This window comes from Epinephelus fuscoguttatus, linkage group LG3 (genome assembly GCF_011397635.1).
Source record: "Epinephelus fuscoguttatus linkage group LG3, E.fuscoguttatus.final_Chr_v1".
In the NCBI taxonomy this organism is placed as follows: Eukaryota; Metazoa; Chordata; class Actinopteri; order Perciformes; family Serranidae; genus Epinephelus; species Epinephelus fuscoguttatus.
Window position 1 is genome coordinate 8,352,190 of NC_064754.1, and position 6,773 is coordinate 8,358,962.

The following is a 6,773-nucleotide window of genomic DNA, read 5'->3' on the forward strand; positions in this document are numbered from 1 at the left end:
CGCACTCAAAAGAGAGATGAAAAGCTGACCATCATAGAGGGAGGAAACATGCATTATCATTGTCATATCATTATCATTGGAAGGCATTCATAACCAATTGGCCATCCGACAAGCACAACTGATGGAGGATACTGGCCCATTTAGACTCGCTGATATCATCTAATTTTACACAGCCCCTCAAAGTACTTCTTAGTGTGTATTTCACATACTGCCTGTCAATGCTTCACTCTTAATGACAGGAATAAGCAACAAAAATTAAAAAAAAACAATGTCAGACCCAAAGTCAAATAGCACCATAATTGACCATTCACCATTTGTGCCTGTCATTCACTGTGTTTTTGCCTATGGTACCTATGACTCAACCCAGTGGCCTAATGGATAAGGCATCAGCCTCCGGAGCTGGGGATTGTGGGTTCAAGTCCCACCTGGGTTATATAAGCAAAGTTATAAAGCACTGATGTGTGAAATCCCTTGGGATGAAGCGTTATTGTAAATGATGGTGGTATATTACCTACTCATTAGAGGCTTCTGTTTCATTGGCCTCATATCTAAAGAGACAAGATCCCCTTTGCACCATATTCAAGCTGCCAGAAGGTCTGATTTCATAGTGTCCTCACTTCCTGCTGTTTCAGCAAACTTTCTGTTGCTGCCATTACACAGGTTAGTACCAGCAGTCACCAGCCTGCTGACATCCTGAGTGCTGGGGTGTGCACTGCTAAATTCCAGTTGCTACAACCACAAACTGAAGGTCCATCTCTGCAAAATATGACAGCTACAGTAACTTAGAAAATAATGATATGGGGCGCTGTATTTGATAATATTACTGTTTATCACATTACAAATGACACAGGAATGAGCTAACTGGTGCACCCTATGGTCCCTTCACCTCACCTCACTTACTTCATTACTAGACTACACCAGATTTCACTTGAAGAAGAGTGGAAGACCGCTTAATAGACTTACTTTTAGTTAACAACTGTAGCAAGTGAAATTTATCCAGCACTTTGTTCCTGGAACACCCGCACTTTCTGCAGGATCAGCAAACTTTCTGTTGCTGCCGTTACGCAGATGCGACTTAGCAGTCACCAGCCCACTGTGATCACTGGTTGGTGCTGCCACTTGCTACAGCTGCTAACTGAAGGCCCATCTCTGCAAAATATGTCAGCTACAGTAGCTTGGAAGATGGCCATATGAGGCACTGCATTCAATTAATTTACTGTTAATCAAATCCCAGATGACTGAAGAATTATCTAGCTAGCACACCTCATGGTCCCTCCACCTCTTTCCATACTGCTGGACTACTAGACTAGACTAGATTTCACCAGGAGAGTGGAGGGCACCTTCGTAGACTGACCTTTAGTTAGCAACTTTAGGAACTGAAATTCAGCCAGCAATCTGATCCTGGAACACCCCGACTCCCTGCCAGATCAGCAAACTTCCCAGCAAAGTAGTTACCTGGGGAGTGAGGTGGAGGGACTGTGGGGTGGCTAGCCAGCTAATTCTTGTGTAGTCTCGCGTGACCAGCCTCCCTTACTTGGGAGTCTGGGGACATTTGTCTTTCGTTTTGTAATAGAAATGGGCAGGGATATCCAGACCACGTGACGGCGTTGCCATAGGTACGGCATGTAAACGTCTGCTGTAAATCCTTAATTTATCCAATCTTGTGGATGTTGCAGCTCTGCAATATAGCTGAATCAAATGAAATCATATCCATTTTAATCTCTTCTTGCGATGCACTGAACACTTCCTTTTCTTTTGTACTACGGACAACAATTCGGGGAACAGCAAATTGCGGTGTAGGCGGGTGTAAGTCAAAGCTAATCAGCTGTTGGTCGAGGAAGTACGGGTGAACACGGATTTGGATCCATTCACATCACTGCCACTGGGAGCCAGCGCTAGTTCTATTACAACTTTCCTATGGGAATGTCCACAGACGACAGAGTCAGCCAGCGTGCTGACGTCATCGTAACAGACTAATTCTCGTGCTGTTGCCGAATCTGTAACATAACCACACTCCATTCATTTGAATATAAGAAACAGACATAAACTGGGAAAGACCTGGGGAAAAATGTGGTACTTGGAAATGAATACCCTCTGAACAAATGTGGAATTATAAAATAGAAGAAATATCAGTCACCCTTTGGAAACAATTTTATTTTCAGGATTTATTTTATAGGCATTTTATTTATTCATATATTTTTATTTTTTTAATATTGTCTTAAATAGCATTCCAAAGCTTACCAGTCCTCATATGTCTATTCATTTCCCAAACAGGTGAGTGACCACAGAAACATCTGCGGACGGTCAACAGGGTCTTTAGCCAAGAAAAGTTGGCCACAGCTTGTTTTTTTTCCAATCTACCTCCACTTTCAGCTGGCAGTCACTTCTCTGCTTTCCCTTGTTTGTTAGATTTTTTTTTTTTTTTGGTCACCAGAAACAGTTCTGCCAGTTTGAGCTTGATTCCAGCTATTCAAAGCTTCCAAGTTATTCTCAACTTTTTGTCGTCCAGACTGAACTGTCCAATGCTGGCGTCCACTGTAAACTGTGATGTCATTTTTTTCTGTAATTTGGGTTATTGTGACTTGATTTGTGGCCATAACAGTGACTAGCTTCTCTGTTAAACAATGAAATATTGTGAAATCTAAGGCAAAAATCTTTCCAGCATCTGAGTTTTGTTGTTCTTTGCTTTAAAATTTTGTCACTCATGTTAACACACAGAACTTTAGGAAATATGGCTCCGGAAGATCTCAAGATTCCTAAAAAAAATACACCCCCCAGTTTTCATGTGGGTGATGGTGGTTCAGTGTTGTAGGTTTGTTCACACCTGATATTAATATTGTGGTGAGTGTCTACAAAGATTTTAGTTGAGACAAGGCATGCATTATGCTGTCCTGTTTAGCTGGTTAATATAATCAGCTCCATCTGTCTTCCTGTTTTTATACGCAAAGCAAAACATAAGAGCAGCAAGATGGCCGATGTCCATAATTTAATCAACATCCTACGCCAAGTCTGTCGGTCTTTTTCTTTTGGCACTCTCCTCTGCACAGTTTTGGTAACCACTCCTCTACTTTGGACTGCATTCATTTATATGTTTGGACTTTCCTGATTAATATACAAATCAATTGTTTGGTTGATGAACAGTACATATGGATGGATTGCTAAGTTGTTTGAGCGTATGATTGATTAAGTGACTGACGAGTAGGAGGCTAAAGGAGCTGCAGGCCTCCTTCTTAACTCAGTCATGCATACATCTTCAGCCTGGCATGCTCCTCTGCACTGTGAGTGGGAAACAGCTCATTATGCAGGAAAGCAGGGCGAGATACTGCACCATTTCTTTTTACCTCCCAGGGAAATAATGTTTATGATGTTGCATAGTTGATAGTGACACATTTTAAGAAAAGCATCACACTTTTGTGGGTAAACAGACACCAGAACTTTGATTTAAAGACCTCCGGGGAAATGTGCATGACGATGTCTGGGAGACTGAGAAAGTCTCCATGCTACAAGTTCAGCTCATTAGCCCAGTTTGGTAGACTCTGAAAGAAAGACTGAATCACAGACGAAAACAACATTAAATAGTTTTATTCTTTGTCTGTCTCAGTGGACTGGATTCCTTTTGCAGACTCAACATGGGACAGCCCTGTGGCATTTTGAATGTTTTGTCTGACAATATTTCTTTTATTATTACAGATATTTACTCCAGTGGCCCAGTGGCCTAATGGATAAGGCATCAGCCTCCGGAGCTGGGGATTGTGGGTTCAAGTCCCACCTGGGTCGAGAAAGACATTTATGTTGAGTGGCTCATACTAATACCACACCTTCATGCACACTTGGTATTTCTGTTGCATTGCACCCCCTAATGGCAGCTAAAGGAAGAGCTTGACAACACTTTCAACTTAAACACTTAAAAATCCTGTGATGTCAATTACAAACTAGAACAGTGTGCTCAGTGTAGTGCAGCTCTCCACCAGGAAGCTGACCAACTGCTGCCACGATATGGCTATCCAAGAGGATCATGGCCATTCTAGAAAATTTCAGTAGGCCCAGGAGCCTTTAAAAATATGCACCTTGTTAACTTTTGATGGAGCTGCAGCGTGTTGCACAGAGTAGATTGAGTTTCCCTGCTAACAGGCACTGTATGTGAATTATAGATGCAATGTAATTATGAAGATGAATGTATTTAAAGTAAAGCCCAGTTCAGACCAAAGACTCATGACAAGACAAAACCATTTACAACGTCGCAGAGATAAGTTGCAGCCGTGTGAACTGGCCGGTCTGACTTTGACTCAAGCTGGCTGGTGGTGTCACCTGCAACTCAGCTGGTCAAATCATTGATGGCTGGTTTTAGAACGTAAAGTTATCTGTTTTAACAGCCAAACAATATAGCGGTAGTAGTGGAGTCCCCTGGTTAAGTCGAAATTACCAAAGACAGCGTATTCGCTTGCTGTGGCAGGCGCTACTTCCCTGCCAATCACCTCATGGTGTGCCGGTGTCTTACGGTGGGTCCCTGCTGCTGCTCGCTGTATGTGCTTAAACCAGGGTCTCATCTACTTGCATTGGTGTGAACCTGAAGGTTTTTAGCACGTTGCAAATCTTTGGTCTGACCTGGGCTTCACAACACAGCCACAAATATTTGATCCATATCATTCATGACTGGATGTTTAGAGATATAAACTTTGTCTGTGGGCACAGTCAAACCCAATTCAAATAGAAATAAAAAGACATAGTTTAACTCATAGCGAACTTACTTACTGAGGGTACACAAATATCAAAGAAAAATGAAAACAAAATCAACAAACAAAATCTGCAATTCTACAAAATCAGGCAGGCAAGACACTCTGCTTGTGAAACACTCCTGGTGTGGTATTACACTGTGCAGCTGCATCCAGTGGCATTGTCCCTCCTTACAGTCAAGATGGAGGTGAAGATAGCAAAAATGGAGATTTACTGATTTCGTATCGTACCTCATTTTAGTGGATCCTAACATATTGATATGGATTTAGTCTGCAGATGCTCCAGTTCAAAATGAGACCAAACGTTTCTATGGATCTCTGTTTTGAGCCACAATGAAGGTCAAAATGTGGCCTGAATAAGACAGTAAAGCTTCTTGTTTTTAGCTGAGCTATTTCTGGAAACTTGTAGCCTCTACAGGCCGGTTGAAAGGAGTGAGGAATCTGCAGATGGTATAAAGAGTCCATAAAACTGTTTTTCTTTAGCAATTATGAATCACTGCAACCATGAGAGGTCTTTGAGCATACAGTCATAAACGCACACACAAAATATTAGGCTGATTGGTCCAGTAGTTGACATTAGCTGGGGTCAGACAGCTACACACACACACACACACACACACACACACACACACACACACAAAACAAGTGCATGATCCCCTCCTGGCTTACATCTGGTGTAGATAATAACACTGGACAACATTTAACAGATCTATAGAATATTTGAGAAATATACCTGCTATTTTACAATCCAAATGTCAAAATGAGTCAAAGCATCCTTTTAAACATGCTCCATATAGCAAATGGTAAAGGTCAGGTCATTTATGAGCCTTGAATATTACTGTACAGGCAACTGCCATGATGGATGGTTTCTGTGGCCCCCAGAGGCCAGTTTGAGCACTGTTCTTATGCCTCATTGAGCAGAACTGTCATTATGGTTTACAGCCTAATAAAATACCAATTACACTGAAAATGGGAAGTTCCAAATACTGAAACATCCCCCGAGGATTAGGACTCATTTCCAGAGTAAAAAAGATGAGCGTGAGAGAATGGAAATTAATGAGACACAGAGAAGGAGAGGGAAGGGAGAGAGATGGACAGGGAATAATGATAGATAGATAGATAGATAGATAGATAGATAGATAGATCATTCAAACACTCTCTTGTTCCAGTTTTATTTACAAATCACAGTGAGTGAGCATCCAGCCGTGGGGAGGGATGCCAAGCTCTGGCACCTTCTCCCAACCCCCTTGAGAATATTGTTGCTGTTGATAATAAAATTCAGCTGAAAAGAAAAATTGCCTCTCTTTGGGTGCAGTGATTCATAGACCCTTCAGCAGTTCCTGTAGATCAGGACAGGTCTTTATTTGGTGGTTATAATCATTAAATAGCTAAAGTAGCATGTGTATACATCCACATACATTCAGGCTATATCTTCAGTAGGCAGTGGTAGCTAGCCAGCTAACCCTACACCTTTCAGGATTTGAATTTGGTTTTGGAAAAAGGCAGCAACGTATGTTTTCCTTACAACCTGTCCAGGTATCATTAAAGTTGGCAGGATTGCAGTGGAACACAGCTGTGATGTTGTCGGTCCCTTTTCGGAGCTGGCTGATGCTATGCTTTGATTTTGGCTGGTCTGTTTTCAAGGGGCAGGACTTAGCGAAGAGTCAATTTCGGCGGTATGAAATTACCTGGATCTTCTGCATTGCGGAGCCCACAGAACACTGTAGACTTACTGCAACCAAGCAGCTATCTTCCATTTTAGCACTCAGCTCAAGCCTTGTTCACATTAGACGACTGGCCGACCAATCTTGAGTCATGGAGATCTTTTTAGTGTTCATACCTGGCGAGCGTGTGTTTCTGTCATTGGGAGTCTCGCCAACTGCGTTACCACCTGTGTGTGCACACACCACAAGATTTCACTACTGAGCCCTCGCTGACAGAGCCCCAGATAGCGCGGTGACGTCACCAAACTACATTTTGTCACGCGTGCCCTACTTGTCAACATGGATGTCTGACAGCTTGGAGCTCTGCAGGTTGTTT

At 42.3% G+C, this 6,773-nt stretch overlaps 2 non-coding genes across 2 annotated transcripts; both read left to right on the forward strand.

Moving 5' to 3' along the window:
* The first annotated feature begins 360 nt into the window (after positions 1-360).
* Positions 361-433, forward strand: trnar-ccg (transfer RNA arginine (anticodon CCG)). Its single transcript has one exon. It is a non-coding gene; the product is annotated as a tRNA-Arg (tRNA).
* Positions 434-3,704: 3,271 nt separating this feature from the next.
* On the forward strand, positions 3,705-3,777 carry trnar-ccg (transfer RNA arginine (anticodon CCG)). Its single transcript has one exon. It is a non-coding gene; the product is annotated as a tRNA-Arg (tRNA).
* Positions 3,778-6,773: the final 2,996 nt, after the last annotated feature.